General features: G+C 39.1%; 2 pseudogenes across 1 annotated transcript; both read left to right on the top strand.

Moving 5' to 3' along the window:
- Nucleotides 1-10,423: 10,423 nt before the first annotated feature.
- Nucleotides 10,424-12,079, top strand: LOC137709536 (phenolic glucoside malonyltransferase 2 pseudogene; annotated as a pseudogene). The gene has a single exon (XR_015958251.1). The product of XR_015958251.1 is annotated as a phenolic glucoside malonyltransferase 2 pseudogene (transcript).
- Nucleotides 12,080-19,570: 7,491 nt separating this feature from the next.
- Nucleotides 19,571-20,571, top strand: LOC137709237 (phenolic glucoside malonyltransferase 2 pseudogene; annotated as a pseudogene).

The raw sequence follows: 20,571 nt of genomic DNA, 5'->3' as shown, positions 1-20,571 counted from the left end.
CAAAATTATAAATGAATATAAATGAGAAAATATTAAAAGAAATGGCAATTGTTATTAGCACTCTAAAAATCTCATTCTACACTCTAAACTTTCTATATTAGGAAAGAAAAATACATATGTGAGGAGTATAGAATAAAATTTTTGGAGTGCTAATAACATTTCCTAAATAAATTAGTGACACCTAAATATGTAAATACATAAGTGTATATGGTTGTACCGAAATATATTATAATGAGCCTAAATGTATATACCGAAATGTATTATATTTAATTAATGTAACTAAATGTTAATATCGAAATGTATGTACCAAAAAGAACGAAATAAAACATCAAAATATAAATAATAAATAAGATGATTAATGTATTAGGGACTAAAATTAGATTTTAATCTTACACAATGTTAAAATCTAAAAGTCTTTTTTTTAAGGATTAAAATGAAATTTTCTATTTATGAAACTATGCTGCCGGAGATCGGTTAATACCCTTATCCTGGAAAAAACGAAAGCCACAAACGGTCACTTTAGGGGGTGTAGTTTGAGGAGCCAAAAATAATCACAAGGCGACACATGGATTTTTGGTAAAAATGACAAAATTACCCTCGAGGCACACCGGATTTCCTACGCGCGGGCAGTGGACAATCATTCTTCAATCAAGCCAAAAGTGCCCAAAATAGGTAACAAATTCAAAATTATTTCATCCATCCTCATCCTATATTCTCCATAAGGTATTTATTCCATAACCTTCAAAACATTCCATATAAATTGAGTTAATTGGCTAATTAATGGATTTATTACCTAATTAATCCATTAATTGCCAATTAAATCACCCATCTCACGCAAAAATACCTCAAAGGGCTGGCCACCTTTTCTCCAAAAGGGACCGGCCATACCCTATATATATCACCCCATTTTCTCTAAAAAGAGGAGCTCCACACTCTTGCAAAACTCCCAAAAAACTCTCCAAACACCTTTCTTTCTAAATTCTAACTTTGGCATCGGAGGTTCTTCGGCCAAAGCCCCCCCATTCATCGTGGGCGCGTGAGGCTCTTGGCCTTGACCTAAGGTGTTATTTGTTTTGTAGGTGCAATTTTGTCCAAGAACAAGGAGGAAGAAATTTGCATCCACAAATTGGTGCTTTCATTGAGAGTCGAGTCCCATACTTGTAGAAGACTTTTGTCTATTTGTAGATTTTTCGTACATTCTTATTATTAGAATTTTTTATTTGTAAAAATTCTTTGATAAAACGTAAATGAGAAGTACAATAGCTAGAAATTTAGAAAATTCAACAAATGAAAATTTCAACATCCAAGAGATGGGACCACGGCGATCCACGAGGCTAAATGTGACAATAGGTGGAGCGGCACCACCACCATGAGTTTCCACCATGAGAACCACCATGGTGGCTACCACAGTAGCTATCCGTGGTGAGGTCTGTAGTGTCACCACCACGGCCCGAGCCATGCCATCCAAGGTGGCTCATGGCACTAAGGCCACAGCCCAAGCCATGTTACTCTACGTCCAACGTGTTGCCAAGCAGAGCCCAAGCCTTACACCCATGTGCATCACACGCCGAGTGGCCCATTCTCGTGGCCTAGCCTGCTCCCGCCAAGCAGCCCACTCTCGTGCCCCAGCCTGCTCTCGTGGCCTAGCCCACTCCCGTGGCCCAGCCTGTTCCCTCTGAGTAACCCACTATCGTGGCCCAACTTGCTCCCGCGACATTCTAAGCGACCCAAATCGGCCCAAGACTATCTCAACCATCTGGACCAACCATCGAGTCGGGGTCATTTTTACCACATTTCTCCGCGGATTTGATATTTCCCAATTCAAATCTCGCGCCTAAAGCCTACCACACTTCCACTGCTCAATGAGGCATATTCTTTCCAAGCTCTTCTAATCTAAATGGTGAACAACACTTGTCTCAACAAGTCATAAAGTTAACGAGCGCCCTTGCATAACAGACAACCTTGGTGAATCAACTCTTGCAACGCACCGAAATCCAATGTGCCCCGGATAAGGTGTCCCGAAGAAAGACAAGGGCAAACGAACCTCTCCACCAGCGTCTCAGCAAGCAGCCACTTAGCCAGTCACGAACCAAGCGTTCTAACGGAGTACACTCCCGACTGGACCCCCGAAATAGCGTATACTCTCATCTTAGCGCGTGGAGGAGCGTGCACTCTCAGTTAGGCCCACAGACAAACATACATCTTAAGGTTGGGGCCACACTCCGATAATCAACATGAGCAACCTTCCAGGTGAAATGTTTATTCGTGGCAAGGCCCGCAAGGAACATTCTTCACCTCACATCGGAGTAAGCAGCACAGCGGACGGAGAGAAGCAGTCACTCAATCAGGCTCAAGTTCAACTAGCAGCTTGCGGGTTACCTGCTTGCCTGCTAGGAACATACCACACCCACCGCAGCTGCAGTATATACGAGCCGAACACATGGAATAAGAGCCTAGACCAGCAGGTCATGACCGGGGGCAGCCGAGAACTCTGTCACCCCAACAAAGGCACATTCAGGAAGAAGTAGAAAGAGCTTCTGACCGAGCGATTGCATAATTTGCCGCACAACAAAGCTATTAACATGACGCTCCGATGAGACATGACCAACATAAGCGAGTCATCTTTCAATGATAAGATCGAGCAGACGGGACTACCTCACATAGATTGCTGGATATAAGGACTACTTCTGTTCTGACAAATGTAGCAGCTCAGCCTAATGGCACGCCGAGGGCAGACGAGTACCAGAAGGACACACCAGCCCAAGTACCAAGAACCGGAGGCAGGATAAAGATTATTTCGGTTGTCCCAGTAGTCCAGCTTTCTTCACCTGTACTCACGACAATGATTTTCATGCTCTTCAGTGCAATAGGGTAAACCAATTCCCCAACACCCAAAAGGGTCTGCTCTCCAGCGTGAGAGGATAAACTAATTGCTCTCCAGTGCGAGAGGGTAAACCAATTCCCCGACACCCATTTGGGTTTGCTCTCCAGTGCGAGAAGATAAACTAATTGCTCTCCAGTGCGAGAGGGTAAACCAATTCCCCGACACCATTTGGGTCTGCTCTCCAGTACGAAAAGATAAACTAATTGCTCTCCAGTGCGAGAGGGTAAACCAATTCCCCGACACCCATTTGGGTCTGCTCTCCAGTGCAAGAGGATAAACTAATTGCTCTCCAATGCGAAAGGATAAACCAATTCCCCGACACTCATTGGGTCTGCTCTTTAGTGTGAAAGGATAAACTAATTGCTCTCCAATGCGAGAGGGTAAACTAATTCCCCGACACCCATATAAGTTTGCTCTCTAGTGCGAGAAGACAAACTAATTGCTCTACATTGCGAGATGGTAAACTAATTCCCTGACACCCATCTGGGTAAGCTCTCTAGTGTAAGAAAGCCACATAGTTCAAAAGATTGAATGATTGAAGATCAACTAGGCAGCAAATGGTCATGGGGCATCAACCATTTTTGCACTCAATAATTCGTTCATCTGACACTTTATCTTTAGCAGCTTCGATCTAGGCAGCTTCATCCTTGGCTGCTCCATCTACGACATCTGAGAAATTAAACTCAAGAAGTTTCCTCATTTTTGGCAGGCAACCCAGACGTGGCAGCCCAAACAATTGCCCATACCACGCCACTTCTTCGGCCTATGCCGAACCAATCATTGGCTTCAATCAAACCGAGCTGCTCAAGCAATGGCCCCTGCCACATTACCTCCTTGGCCCATAACAAGCCGACTCCTGGCCCCTGCCAACCGACGTGCCGCACCAACCCGACAACTGTCCCATGGCAGCACCACCCAAGAAGAAGACAAGAAGAATTAAGTTTTTCTTGCATCGGTGCAGTGCGGAGAAGACAAATAAGTTTTCCCTATATATGTCACCCTATTTTCTCTAAAAATGGGAGCTCCACACTCTTGCAAAACTCCCAAAAAAACTCTCCAGACACGTTTCTCTTTAAATTCTAACTTTGGCATCGGAGGTTCTTCGGCCAAAGCCCCCCCATTCGTCGTGGGCGCGTGAGGCTCTTGGCCTTGACCTAATGTGTTATTTGTTTTGTAGGTGCAATTTTGTCCAAGAACAATGAGGAAGAAATTTGCATCCACATGGTTAAACTAAGATTTTAAAGGATTTTAAAAGTGATAGATTTTATAGGATTCAAGAGGATTAAAGACTCCTACAAAATTCATATGGATTTTAAAGAATTTGAATGGATTGTGGTGGATTGTGGTGGAAGGATTTGAAATCCTAGGGGATGAGGTTGGATTCTTTTTAGTCTTGGTTATATATACTTTTTGCTTTCAAATCCCACAAAAACTTACTGAAATCCTCCAAAATCTTAATTTTTTTAATACACTTAGATTTGGATGAATTTTAAAATCCTTTAAAATCTTTTAATTGACTACACCTAGATTTGAATGGATTCTAAAATCTTTTAATTGATTACACTAGGATTTTAAAGTCTTTTAAAATCCTCTCAAATCCAAGTTTGACTACACCCCCCGTAATAGTTCATACTTACTTGGATGAAGAAATGACCATCCACCGTTATCACGCACGGACCTCTCATTGGCTCAGATCATAGACCGTTGATATTAAACTCTTCCCCTTATGTTTGTAATGGCCATAGAACTTTCTATTTAGAAGCTTTCTGGATCAAGGATCCGGAATTTCCTAATGTAGTTAAAGAAGTATGGAATGATAATAACGATGGTTCTTATATTTCGTCTTGGTCTCGAATTCTTACAACCATGTAGCACCCGCATATCGTCTTGGAGCAAAAAATTCTCCAACAACCGAACCACCATTATTAGGCTTCTCATAACAATTCAAGAGAATGATAATCAACCTAACCCCACCATTAAACAGAATGTGACCCGTCTTTCAACTGAGAAATTAGTAGAGGCCTGGAGAAATGAAGAGTTATATTGGCCGCAACGTTCTCATATATCGTGGTTATGGAATGGAGATAGAAATACTTCTTTCTCCACCAAACCACAATACAACAAAACGCAATCAGATCCTTAGGCTCAAGACTGAGAACATTATTTGGCTTGAAGAGGAAGCCGAAAGTTAGGGAGTATATCGACTTATATTTTAAAGGGTTGTTTTCCACTGAGGGTCCCCGTCAACTTCATGAAGCATTTTCTGGCCTAAATCAGGTTGTATCTCTCTCTATTAATAATGATCTTATGAGGCCCTTCGAGTTAGATGACATAAAAATGATGTTTTCCAGATAGGGGGTGTCTCAAAGTTGCAGGGCCTGATAGTTTTCATGGTAGCTTCTACTAAACCTGCTGGGAAACGGTGAATGGGATTATTTTTGGTGCGGTATCTAAATTTTCCTCCCAGTGTCTCCTCTCTCGAACCATGAACCATACAAACCTGGTCCTCATTCCAAAAGTTCCGAACCCAAAAAATATCTCGCAATTTCGTCCTATTAGCTTGTGCAACTTCTTTTACCAGATCTTATCAAAGCTTTTGGTCAATAAACTAAAGGACCATCTACCAAGCTTGGTCTCCCATCACCAATGTGATTTTGTCTTGGGTCATCAAATCCCAGACAATATCTTTATACCTCATGAAGTTTTCCACTAGCTAAAACATAAGAATTCAAAGCATGGTTTTGAGTTAGGTTTGAAGGCGGATATGAATAAGGCTTACGATCGTGTTAAACAGGGTTTCTTGGAAGCTGTTTTAACCCAGCTGGGGTTCAATTCTCACTGGATCTTCTTAATTATGGCATGTACTCAAACTATGTCTTTTTTTAACTCTTTCAATGGCAAATGTGGGGAAAGTTTAAACCTTATCAGGGAATTCGCTAGGGAGACCCCATCTCCCCTTAGACCCACTCCAACCATAGGTTAAAACCTAAGTTTTCCCTTCACCCCCCCCCCCCCCCCCCCAACAAAAAAATATCCACTCCAACCCAAAACCTAAACCAAACATAAACCTAAAATGAAGGCAACAAATTGAAGTGGGAACCATGGATAAGAGTGAAAAATAGGTTGTGAAGCCCACACCCCAAAACTCAATCTCCCCAACGTGACTCAAGCGCTACAAACTTTCCAGCCGAAGGCTCACCCACGTGGGTTGCCCCTTTCTGCTGTCAGCGTTACTGTAGCCCAACAACCAGTTTAATTGGACCGTTGGTTAATCCAACGGTCCACATTCAATTTTTTTTTTATATTTATATATTTATTGAATCTAACAGCTTAGATCAAATATAATCGAATATATATTTATATGTTTTCTTGTTTGTGACTGAAGCTCTTTCATCTCTGATCTCCCGCCATTTTGATAGGGGGTTTTGTCAGGGATTCTCCTGGGGCACTCATGCTCAACTCTGTCTCACATACTGTTTGCGGACAAGTCCTTGTTTTTCATCAATGTCGATCCTGATAAGTGTCGGTAGTTGCTAAGCATCCTCAACACTTACTGCAAAGCCTCGAGACAAGCAATTAACCAACAAAAGTCCTCTGTCGTATTCTTGAAAAATACGCCACTAATTGTTGAAAGATTTTTTAGTGACCGGTACATTGGATGGTACATCATGTGTTACAATACAAATGATAGGATAAGCGTATTAAAAAGTTAATAACTTCAAAAATAAAATTTCTCACCACTTAGAGCATTTCCACCCTAACACAAATGTGCCAACACCCAGCGCATTTATCCACTCAGTAAACAGTGTTAGACCCCAATGAACAGTAATAGACCAAATGCATCTCCACCCCTAATAAAAAATAGCCCAATCAATTTTATTAAAATATTATTTTTTATTACAAAATAATATAAATAATAATTTTATTAAAAAAAAGATAAGTCAGGAACCTCCACGGTTCCGCTAGAACCCTCTATACTTTCCCTCTACATCCCCAACCGGTTCTCTCTCTCTCTTCCTCTCTCTATCTATTTTCTCTCCCTCTTTCTCTTTTCCAGCTTACTCCCGTGAGCTCCCCTTCTCATTCCTCTTCAAAACCTGCAACAAATCAAACACAAAATATTATTTTTGTAATCCCTGGAGCTCAAGGAACCCAACCATGGCCTTGCATACGGCATCGGTGCATGGTGCGAGGTCCTACCATTGAAGCCGAGAGCTTGAGCTCTCAATCTCTAACCTAAGTGATGTTTCTATCACTGTATTGTGTTATTGAGCTTTAAATCATGTTGTGTTGCAATTTTTTGTGGTTAATTCGAGGGCTTAATTCCCTGCATGTGATTCCGACAAAGGAAAACAGACAACTTCGACGAGTTCAAGGTCCAATCTCGGTGAAATCTCTTGCATTTCACCTGGGTAAGTTCTCAATCCTATTCTTATGGTTTCTAACATATAAATCATGTTGGAAACCTTTGTGTTGATGTAAACATGCTGTCAGTGCATTTTTTTCAGATTTTCTGACGAACTCGGGCCATCACTTTTAGGCCATTTGCCTTCTCCCTCCGTGGCTCCTTTCATCCCTGACGTCAGCATGGCGTCATACGGGCCGGTCCCAAGGTCTATCAATTTTGGGCTGGCCTGGAAACCAGCTTGGGCTAGGTGCCAAGCTATCCTATGGGCTAGATAGACTTCCCTAGGTGCCAGGCAATGTTTTTGGCTGTGTGCCGGCCTATCCCACCCCTGATAGAAGTGCTCTTATATAAAAACAGGTGAACTGCTAATTTAGTCCCTGAATTATCACCTCAGTGAAAATTAGGTCCCTAAACTTTTTTTTTCAGAAAAATCAATCATTGAATTATAAAAATCTACCAATTACATCACTAATATTATATTCAAAGCTACTATATTCAATTTTTTGTCAATTTAAGTCACGTTACTTGCATGTAGTACACAATGAATGGTAGATTGGTAATTTTTCATATAGAAATAGTGTATGAAGTTAATTTTGGAGGGTAATTAATTGATAGTTCTTCATAAGAAATAGTGTAAGTTAACTTTGGAGAGTAAATTAGATGTTAGATTCGCAACTATATGAAATGTTAAGGGCTTATAGGCGAAAAAATAACGGTATTACACTCTAAAGTGTGTAAAGTGACTTCAGTTAATGAAAAATTGGATAAAATAGCTCTGAATATAATAGTATGGATGCAATTAGCAATTTTTAATGAATTTAGGGACTTATTTTACCCAAAAAATAATTTAGGGACCTAATTTTCACTGAGATGATAATTCAGGGACTAAATCGGTATTTCACCCTATAAAAACACATGGTATGCTACTCTTGTTCTAATCACAAAGAAAAATTTCTCTGGAGATAGGGCGTTTGTGCCTTTCCGCTTTTATTTCTTGTTGTACCTTCTTTGTTTGCTTAAAGAATGACTTTTGGAAGGAAAAAAAATGATATACGAACATTGTCTGTAATTTTTTTTATATTTTAATTTATTATCATTAAGGGAAAGGAAGAGAGTTCAATACTATTACATTAATTTTGATTTTTTTTTTTTAAAGAAGGAGTTCAAATTTGAACAAATGGATGGAAACCCAAAATCCTCATTCACATATGATAGAAGAGAAGCTGTGCCACATAAACCTTTATCTAATATTATCCCATGTTTTCTTAATAAAAAAAATTAAAAAAAAAAAAAAAAAAGCTTAATTGGATTATTAGTTCCTGTGGTGATAGGATATTTAGAAAATAACTCTTGTGAAAAAAACTAGGATTTAAGCTACTGTGGGGAAGTCTGTTAGGATTTAAGCACAAAATTGAAAATTTCGTGAACATTCTATTAATTATTAGCATGTGAGACTTATGTGCTAACAATTAACGGAGAGTTGACTGAAATTTTCAATTTTGTGCTTAAATCCTAATTTTTTTCACCACAAAAGCTATCTTCTAACCATCTTATCGCCAAACAGAACTATTAATCAATTATATTATTACCTCGTGACTCACCGACACTCATACAAAATTAGGTGAGACTTCTAGCTCAATGATCTGCTATCTCACTAAAATTAGGTGAGACTTGTGGCTCAATGATCTGCTATTTCTTCCATATTAATTTTAATTTTGCAATGTTTTTTTTTTTTATCAAGAAAAAAATTTATTAAAGACAAACCTCTAGTACAACCCTTATCAATACAATCGAAAGTAAAGGCATTGACCGCAACAAAAGGCAAGCAATGATCCCAAATATGAGGATTCACAATCGACAAACCAGAGTGAGCTAAGACATCCGCAACAAAGTTTACCTCCCGGTAAATTTGCCTTCATACAACCCGGTTGGAGCAAGCCAGACTATGGGCATCCTCAAAGATAGTTTTAATCCTCCAGAGAACCTCCCAGTTACATTGCACCGCCTCAATAACAATGCAATCTCAAACTAATTATTTTTTTTCAACTAAACGCAAAAGAAAATGAAACATGAACTTGTTTCTTTTTAAAAATCTAATTTTAAAATGGTTATTCACGGGATGAAGAGATCAATATTGTCACATCCCAGTCTCAGTCTGGGTAACACGATATTGTCCGTTTTTGCTCTCATTCGAACTCGCTTAACTTCGAAGTTCCGATGAAATTCGAAGCCAATGAGCTCCCAAAATGTCTTGTGCTATATAGAGGTGGGCATTTACATATAAGGCATAAAAGATCCTCTCTCTCCTGGACGATGTGAGATCTAACAAATATCCATCTTCTTCTTTTTTTTCTTTTTTCTTTTTTTTTTTCATTATTCAAATATTTTTAATTCATAGGGCAATGTTTATTTAGACTTGTAGACCAATTATGTGCCAAATCCGTACATTATATAATTTTTGACAAAATTATAACCGAATGATAACATGAATTTACAACTTATTTTTCAAAAACTACAATCATCGATTTTCAATTTCAAAATGACTTTTTGATCGGTGGGTCTATTTTAGAGACACTATGCTATAAAAAAAAAAAAAAAAAAAAAAAAAAAAAAGCAAAGATGAAATATGGACGTGTTATTTCAGTTGTGCCGCATACATCATTGTCCAATTTTATCCATGTTTTTAAAAAATATATATATATATATATATATATATATATATATTATATCATGACTCATGACGTTAGGTGCGACTTGTGCCGCATACATCATTGTCCAATTTTATCCATGTTTTAAAAAATATATATATATATATTTTATATCATGACTCATGACGTTAGGTGCGACTTGCGGTAGAGGGGAGATTTTCCAGTGAAACTGTCACATGAGCTATTGCACCACGTGTTTCTATATAAATGATGGGTTATATGTATTAAAAGGTTAGTAACTTAAAAATTAAAAATTTCCACCATTTTCATAAAAACATATAGTGTACCATCCGTATTTCCGTCACAACTAAAAATTTCTCGTGGCATAGAATGTTGCAACTGTTTATTGATTATAAAACATTTTTTTATTAATAAAAATAAAAACAGATTTCTTTTATTATATATTAAACGATCCATCAAGCTCTACACCATCCATCCCCCAACAGCAATGGCAGACGCAAACAAATCAATGAAATTAGTTGAAATTTGCAAAGTTGCTCCACAATATGTAGATCAAGAGTTCTCTCTTCCACTAACTTTCTTCGACATACTTTGGTTAAAGTTTCCATCCGTCCAACGCCTTTACTTCTACGAAATAGTGTCTTCCTCAAAAAACTCGTTCTTCTTCGATTCTATACTTCCAAAGCTCAAAACCTCGCTATCTCTTACCCTCCACCACTTTCCACCTTTAGCAGGAAACATCACTTGGCCCCAAGACTCCCCTAAACCAATCCTCAGTTACCTCCGAGGGGATGCCGTTTCGGTCACTGTAGCTGAGTCCGATGCTGATTTCCACCACCTAGTTTCAAGCAACAGCTTTAACATCGAAGCCAAAGAATACCATCCTCTCGTGCCCCAGTTGGAAGTTTGTCACGAAAAAGCCGCAGCACTTGCATTGCAAATCACTCTCTTCCCAAACAATGGCTTTTCTATTGGAACATCCGTGCACCATGCTGCCCTAGACGGCAAGATTTCAACCATGTTTGTGAAATCATGGGCTTACATATGTAAACACGAGTCCGATTTGGTACCAGACGAGCTCAAACCATTTTACGACCGAAGCGTTATCCCTGACCCGACCAGGATCGACTTAATTTATTCGAACCACTTTCTAAATATGGATTTGGAGCGACCCAACAATCGTAGCTTGATGCCTCTCCAATTTAAAGCTCCACAACCGGACTCAGTTCGAGGGTGCTTCCAATTCACACCAACCAAAATTGAAGCAATAAGGCATTTGGTGAAAGAGAAGAAACAACAACAACAATCGATTCATTTGTCCAGGTTCTGTCTCACATATGCGTATGCATGGGTTTGCATAGTCAAGGCAGAGGAAATAAAATCCGAAAAAATACAATTGGCTATTGCTGTGGATTGTAGGTCCCGTTTGGACCCAAAAATATCTGAAAATTATTTTGGTAATTGCATAGGCGGACGTGTAGTAGTTGTAGAAAGAGAGGGCATATTTGGAAAAGACGGGCTGGTTGTGGCTGTAACTGCAATTAGTGAAGCCCTAGAAGGTTTAGATAATCGGCTGCTGGATGGGGCGGAGGCTTGGATAGAATATATTCAACCACAGGCCGATAAGCTTATTTCGGTTGCTGGTTCACACCGGTTTAGGGTTTATGATACTGATTTTGGATGGGGAAGGCCAAGGAAGTGCGACTTCATTTCGAATGATAGGACTGGGGCTATCTCTTTCTCAGATAGTAAAGATGGCGATGGAAGTATTGAGATTGGGGTTGTTTTGAATAAACAATGTATGGAGATTTTTGCTTCTCTATTTGCTAACGGGCTTGAAGACCTTTGAAGCCATGTTTTTGAAACCATCCTGTCGGAGATCGGTTAATACCCTCAACCTAGAAAAGACGAAAGCCGCAAATTGTCATTTTAATAAACGTGTTAATTCCTATTATGACACATCATTTAGTTTATAAATTTTGTCTCTCTAACATTACTCTTTCAAGAGCCTATAACAATTTGCAAATGTAATGCAATTAATGTTTAATTTATATATATATATAGTTATTTATGTAAATTGTTTGTTTCCATCTCCAATATATTAAATATTTTTACAAATTGCATTGTACTAAAGTGGCAGAAAGTAATTATGCTTATACATTTTCATGCGGATCGGATCTTCATTGATTCATTTCTCCATAACAACAAATTATTTAATTCACTAATGATGTCACTCTACACGCACCCCTCCAAACACACCTTTCACATGTGCGGTTATTTAACCTTAAGACATAAACAATGCATGTTGAATGACGTAAAAATACGTGAGTTAATATTAAAATTAACTCGTGAGTGAACTTACACAATACTTTTTGGAAAACTGAAATTCTACATTACAATTCTTCTTTATATATTAAATTTCTTTATATTTTGTGTAGCGTAAATAAGAAGATATTTGCACTTGATAAAAAGTGAGTATTTTTTCTCACCTCCCTTAATTATAGAATATGCTCATCACCCATCTTATAGCTTAACATGTGTCCCGCTAACTAACTAAAGTTTTTTTTTTTAATTACTTACTTTATTTTAATTTTGAAACATATTTAAAATTTAAAACTAAACATAAAATATTAAGAAAATTAAATATTGGGCCCCACTAACAACCCGCCTTCTCACCCTTTCTTCCCCACTCATCCGCTTCCCCCATTCTTTCCTCCTTCCTCCTCCTTCCCCTCTGAAATAAAGCAAAAAATAAAATAAAAACAAATCCACCGAGCTTCAAATTCGCCATAAGCCAATCCCGACGGCTAGACCAGCGGCGAGTGGACTATGACGGCTGTTCTATCACTTCCATCGCCGAAACGACTTCCAGTGTTCGCCTGCACAAATCTAACTCGGTTCTCATGAAGAAAACCATGGCTGTGGAAACAGCAAGAACAATAATAAACTAATTAAATCTGATAAATTTTTAATTGCAGCAGTAACAGTGCCAAAACCAGCAACGACCATTTGTTCTTCTGTATCCCATCCATGGATTCGCTGGCTTCCCCATCAATCTCTTACGATTTCATGAATGAACTTCATATACTGTGAGTTTCGAATTCGAGGATTTGCAGGCTCCGATCTGCAACGGCAAGAACAATAATAGCGAAGTATCGAAGTTTAAATCTGATAAATTTTTAATTACAGCAGTAGTTGAAAAAAAAAAAAAATGATATCCACATATCTATTTTAACTTTTTTTTTTTTTTTTTTATTTTCAACCATCGGATTGGATGAATAAAGAACACATGACAAGTTATAAGATGTGTGGTGAGCATACCCTATACTTAAAGATATAAGCAAAAATACTCCCTCATAAAAATTGGTTGACAAAATCTCAAATTTGCCTTATTTTATCGGGAGCATTTTTATTCACCACCATAACTTATGGTGTATGCTCATCATACACTTAATTATTTGTCACATGTTTTATAATTTAACCTTGGTTAATTTTTTTCAAAATTAAAAAAGTAACATTTAATATAAAAGTCAACTAGAGTTAAATAAAATAACACGTGACAAATGATTAGGAGTATAATAAACATACACTGTCACATCCCAAACCGTCTTCGCTGTAGCACAATATTGTCTGCTTTGGGCTTATCATTCCTTCACAGTTTTGTTTCTAGGAACTCACGAGCAACTTCCCAGTGGATCACCCATCCTGGGATTGCTTTCGCCCAAATTCGCTTAACTTCGGAGTTCTAATAGAACCCGAAGCCAGTGAGTTCCCAAAAAGCCTCGTGCTATAGGGAGGGGAGCATGTTCATATAAGGCACATCACCCCCTCTCCGTTGGTTGATGTGGGATGTTACAATCCATCCCCCTTAGGGGTCCGATGTCCTCATCGGCATACTCACACCACACGGCAGAGTGGCTCTGATACCATTCAGTCACATCTAAGACCGACTCCGCCATAGCACGATATTGTCCACTTTAGGTCCATTCCCTCACGGTTTTGTTTCTGGGAATTCACGAGCAACTTCCCAGTGGGTCACCCATCCTGAGATTACTCTCGCCTGAACTTGGTTAACTTTGTAGTTCTAATAGAACCCGAAGCCAATAAGTTCCCAAAATGCCTCGTGCTATAGAGAGGGGAGCATGTACATATAAGGCACATCACCCCATCTCCGTTGGTCGATGTGGGATGTTATAATATGTCACATCTGAGTCTTAACTCCGCCGTATCACGATATTGTCCGTTTTGGGCCCTGACCACGCCCTCACAGTTTTGTTTCTGGACACTCACATGAGAACTTCCCAGTGGGTCACCCATCCTAGGATTGCTCTAACCCAAACACGCTTAACTTCGGAGTTCCTATGGAATCCGAATCCAGTGAGTTCCCAAAAGGCACACTATTATCCGCTTTGGGCCCCACCCACGCCCTCACGGTTTTATTTCTAGGAACTCACACGAGAACTTCCCAGTAGGTCACCTATTTGAGGATTGCTTTAACCCAAACTCGCTTAACTTAGGAGTTCCTATGCAATTCGAAACTAGTGAGTTCCCAAAATGCCTCGTGCTATATGGAGGTGGGCATGTACATATATAAGGCACATCACCCCATCTCCGTTGGTCGATGTGGGATGTTACATACACCATAATTATGATGATGAACAAAAATGCTCCACATATTTTATAATGATACTTAAATTTGATGGCAGTGGAATTTAGAAGTTCACGCATGTGACGCACATTATCATGTTTGAATTTAATAACGGTGCTCGTAACTTGCAAGACTTATGGTCCCAAAAAATAAAAAATGATTCACCAAATCATAGGACATTATCTGAATCATTTATAAAATGTTAACTTGTTTTACATTCTCCATTACCAATATGCAAGATCTAAAAGTGGTTGAGATTTACAATAATGTGGTATTCTTCTTTATTTGTAACTGAAATGTCTTAAGTTTGATTTTCGTTAAAGGAAAATTTGAACCGCATTATTGTTAGCTCATTATGAGGCTAAGGCTACCTCATCTCATTTCGTGTAAATAAAATCGTTTGTTAAAAAAAAAAAAAAGAGATTTCTAATAAAGTATTAAATTTTCTTCATTATTTTATGTTTAGTTTTAAAATTTAAATATGTTTTAAATTTATAATAAAGCAATTAAATAAAAAGTTAACTTTGATTAGTCAGCGGAACACATGGTAAGTTATAAGATGTGTGGTGAGCATAACCTATACTTAAATATATAAGCAAAAATACTCTCTCATAAAAATTGGTTGACAAAATCTCAAATTTGCCTTCTTTTAGCAGGAGCATTTTTGTTCACCACCATAAATTACAGTGTATGCTCACCATACACTTAATTATTTCTCACGTGTCTTATCATTTAACCTTGGTTAATTTTTTTCAAAATAAAAAAAGTAACATTTAATATAAAAGTTAACCAGATTTAAATAAACTAACACGTGACAAATGATTAGGAGTATAATAAACATACACTGTCACATCCCAAACCAGCCTCGTAAGAGCAGGGTATTGTTCACTTTAGGCTTACCATTCCCTCACAATTTTGTTTCTAGGAACTCACGAACAACTTCTCAGTGGGTCACCCATCCTAGGATTGCTCTCGCCCGAATTCGCTTAACTTTGAAGTTCCGATGGAAACCGAAGCTTGTGAGTTCCGAAAAGGCCTCGTGCTATAGGGATGAGAGCATGTACATATAAGGCACTTCACCCCTCTCCATTAGTCGATGTGGTGATGTTACAATTCACCCCGTTAGGGGCCCGACGTCCTCATCGGCACACTCGCACCACACGGCGAGTGGCTCTGATACCATTCAGTCACATCCCAGACCGGCTCTGCCGTAGCATGATATTGTCCGTTTTGGGCCTATTCCCTTATGGTTTTGTTTCTAGGAACTCACGAGCAACTTCCCAGTGGGTCCCCCATCATGGGATGACTCTCGCCCGAATTTGCTTGACTTCGGAGTTTTAATGGAACCCGAAGCCAGTGAGTTCCCAAAAGGCCTCGTGCTATAGGGAAGGGAGCATGTACATATAAGGCACATCACCCCCTCTTCGTTGGTTGATGTGGGATGTTACAATATGTCACATCCCAATCTTGACTCCGCTGTAGCACGATATTGTCTGTTTCGGGCCCCAGCCACGCCCCCACAGTTTTGTTTATGGGAACTCAATGAGAACTTCCCAGTGGGTCACCTATCCTAGGATTGTTCTTAGCTCAAACTCGTTTAACTTCAGAGTTCCTATGGAATCTGAAGGCAGTGAGTTCCCAAAAACCACGATATTGTCCGTTTTGGACCCCGGCTACGCCCTCATGGTTTTGTTTCTGGGAACTCATACGAGAACTTCCCAGTAGATCACCCATCCTAGGATTGCTCTAGCCTAAACTCACTTAACATCGGAGTTCCTATAGAATTCGAAGCCAGTGAGTTCCCAAAAGGCTTTATGTTATATGGAGGTGGGCATGTACATATAAGGCACATCACCCCCTCTCCGTTGGTCGATGTGGGATGCTACATACACCATAATTATGATGATGAGCAAAAATGCTCCACATATTTTATAGAGTGATACTTAAATTTGATGTCAGTGGAATTTAGAAGTTCACACATGTGACGCACTGTAACATCCCACATCGCCCAAGGGAGTGGATCATGTAAGCTTTATATGTATATTCCCATCTCTACTTAGCACGAGGCCTTTTGTGAGCTCACTGGCTTCGAGTTCCATTGGAACTCTGAAGTTAAGCGAGTTCACGCGAGAGCAATCCCATGATGGGTGACCCACTGGGAAGTTCTCATGTGAGTTCCCAGAAACAAAATCGTGAAGGCATGGTCGAGCCCCAAAGAGGACAATATCGTGCTACGGTAGAGTCAGACTCGGATTGTGGTGAGGGCCCGGACCAGGATGTGACACGCACATTATCATGTTTGAATTTAATAACGATACTCGTAACTTGCAAGACTTATAATCCCAAAAAATAAAAATTGATTCACCACACCATAGGACATTATCTACATCAATTATAAAATGTTAACTTGTTTTACATTCTCCATTACCAATATGCAAGATCTAAAAGTGGTTGAGATTTACAATAATGTGGTATTCCTTTTTATTTGTAAGTGAGATGTCTTAAGTTTGATTTTCGTTAAAAGAAAATTTGAACCACATTATTGTTAGCTCATTATGAGGCTAAGGCTACCTCATCTCATTTCGTGTAAATAATATCGTTTGTTGAAAAAAAAAATTGAGATTTATAATAAAATATTAAATTTTCTTAATTATTTTATGTTTAGTTTTAAAATTTAAATATGTTTTAAATTTATAATAAAGTAATTAAATAAAAAGTTAACTTTGATTAGTCAGCAGAACACATAGCAAGTTATAAGATGTGTGGTAAGCATACCCTATACTTAAATATATAAGCAAAAATACTCCCTAATAAAAATTGGTTGACAAAATCTCAAATTGCCTTATTTTATCGGGAGCATTTTTGTTCACCACTATAAATTATGGTGTATGCTCACCATACACTTAATTATTTGTCACGTGTCTTATCATTTAACCTTGGTTAATTTTTTTCAAAATTAAAAAAGTAACATTTAATATAAAAGTTAACTAGAGTTAAATAAAATAACACGTAACTAATGATTAGGAGTATAAGAAACATACACTGTCACATCCCAAACCAGCTCCGCCGTAGCACGATATTGTCCGCTTTGGGCTTACCATTCCCTCACGGTTTTGTTTTTGGGAACTCATGAGCAACTTCCCAGTGGGTCACCTATCCTGCGATTACTCTCGCCTGAATTCGCTTAAATTTAGAGTTCCAATGGAACCTGAAGCCAGTGAGTTCCAAAAGGCCCGGTGCTATAGGGAATGGAGCATGTACATATAAAGCACATCACCCCTTCTCCGTTGGTTGATGTGGTGATGTTACAATCCACCCTTCTTAGGGGCCCGACATCCTCATCGGCACACTCGCACCACACGGCAAAGTGGCTCTGATACCATTCAGTCATAACCAAAACTGGCTTCGCCGTAGCACGATATTGTCTGCTTTGAGCCCATTCCCTCACGGTTTTGTTTCTGGGAACTCATGAGCAACTTCCCAGTGGGTCACCCATCTTGGGATTGTTCTCGCCCAAACTTGCTTAACTTCGAAGTTCTAATGGAACCCGAAGTCAGTGAGTTCCCAAAAGACCTTGTGCTATAGAGAGAGGAGTATGTACATACAAGATACATCACCCCCTCTTTGTTGGTCAATGTGAGATGTTATAATATGTCACATCCCAATCTTAACTCCGCTATAGCACGATATTGTTTGTTTTGGGCCTCGGCCACACCTTCAAAGTTTTGTTTCTGGGAACTCACACGAGAACTTCCCAGTGGGTTACCCATCCTAGGATTGCTCTAGCCCAAACTCGCTTAACTTCGAAGTTCCTATGGAATCCGAAGCCGGTGAGTTCCCAAAAGGCATGATATTGTGCGCTTTGGGCCCCGACCATGCCTTCACGATTTTGTTTTTGGGAACTCACATGAGAACTTCCCAGTGGGTCACCCATCCTGGGATTGCCCTAGCCCAAACTCGCTTAACTTAGGAGTGCCTATGGAATTTGAAGCCAATGAGTTCCCAGAAGGCCTCGTGCTATATGTAGGTGGGCACGTACATATAAGGCGCATCACCCCATCTCCGTTGGTCAATGTGGGATGTTACATACACCATAATTATAATGATGAGCAAAAATGCTCCACATATTTTATAGATTGATACTTAAATTTGATGTCAGTGGAATTTAGATGTTCGTGCATGTGACGCACATTATCATGTTTGAATTTAATAACGGTGCTCGTAACTTGCAAGATAGTCCCAAAAAATAAAAAATGATTCACCAAATCATAGGACGTTATCTACATGAATTATAAAATGTTAACTTGTTTTACATTCTCCATTACCTATATGCAAGATCTAAAAGTGGTTGAGATTTACAATAACGTGCTATTCCTTTTTATTTGTAAGTGAGATGTCTTAAGTTTGATTGTCGTTAAAAGAAATTTTTCCTAATTATTTTATGTTTAGTTTTAAAATTTAAATATGTTTTAAATTTATAATAAAGTAATTAAATAAAAAGTTAACTTTGATTAGTCAGCGGAACGCATGGCAAGTTATAAAATGTGTGGTTGAGGTTTACAATAATATAGTATTCCTCTTTATTTATAAGTGAGATGTTTTAAATTTGATTTTCGTTAAAAGAAAATTTGAACTACATTATTTTTAGCTCATTATGAGGCTAAGGCTACCTCATCTCATTTCATGTAAATAATATCGTTTGTTAAAAATAAAAATTTTGAGATTTGCAAAATAGCTTTGCAAGGACATCAACCATGCTCATGTATGAGTCTCACTTTATCAGAGTTTTGTTAAATATGTTATCTTTCTGGCATACTCTATGGGGATCCCGCTGCATCTAGCTTAGTCCCAAAAAGAATAAAAAATCATCCAACAAACCACATGGCCGTCATTAAAAAAGGGAGGCCATTATTTACCGCAATTATAAACTATCAACTTGTTTTGCATCCTCCATTTGCAATATGGCTGTTCTAAACTCGGTGAAAGTGGTTGAGGTTTGCAAAGTAGCACCGCAACCAAGCACGCCGGACTCATCAGCCATTCCTGAGTCCCTTCCTCTAACCTTGTTCGACTTGCTCTGGCTAAGATTTGCACCCGTCCAACGTCTTTTCTTCTATGAAATCAATAACCCTAACTCCTCCTCCGACACCAACTTCACCCATTCAATACTCATTCCGAAACCCAAAACCTCACTCTCTCTCAGCCTCCAACAATTTCTGCCTCTAGCCGGAAACGTCATATGGCCCAAAGAGTCCCCTAAACCTATTCTCTGTCACGTCCGAGGTGACGGGGTTTTGCTCACCATAGCTGAGTCCGATAGTGATTTCCACCATATAGTTTCAAGCAACAGCTTCAACATTGAAGCCAAAGAATACCATCCTCTCATACCCCAGATGCCCGTGTCTCATGACAAAGCCGCGGCCATTGCATTGCAGATCACCATATTTCCTAACCGCGGCTTCTGTATTGGAACATCCATGCACCATGCAAATCCTAGACGGCAAGACGTCAACCATGTTTGTGAAAACATGGGCTCACATTTGCAAACACGAAGATTCCAATTTGTTGCCGGAACGGCTCAAACCATTTTTCGACGGAAGCATCATCAAAGACCCCACCGGCCTAGAAGAGATCTACGCGAACCAATTTCGAAACATGGACCGGCCCGACAACAGAAGCTTGATGTCTTCCAAGTTTGAAGTTTTAGCACCGGGTTCAATTCGTGGCACGTTTGTGTTCACACGGGCAAATATATATAGAAGCACTGAGTTGGTGAAAGAGAAGAAACAACAACACGGTCATCAATCGGTTCAATATTTGTCCACGTTCTGTCTAACATGCGTACATATGGATTTGCTTAATCAAGGCAGAAGAAATGCAAGCCAAAAATGCAGTGATGCGATTTACTGTGGACGCTAGGTCTCGGTTAGACCCTCCTGTACCTACAAACTATATTAACTAA

The sequence above is a fragment of the Pyrus communis genome, chromosome 17, assembly GCF_041283825.1.
Source record: "Pyrus communis isolate YQ-2024b chromosome 17, ASM4128382v1, whole genome shotgun sequence".
Lineage (NCBI taxonomy): Eukaryota > Viridiplantae > Streptophyta > Magnoliopsida > Rosales > Rosaceae > Pyrus > Pyrus communis.
The sequence above is the reverse complement of the archived record's forward strand: the minus strand, read 5'-3'. Positions and strand labels throughout refer to the sequence as shown.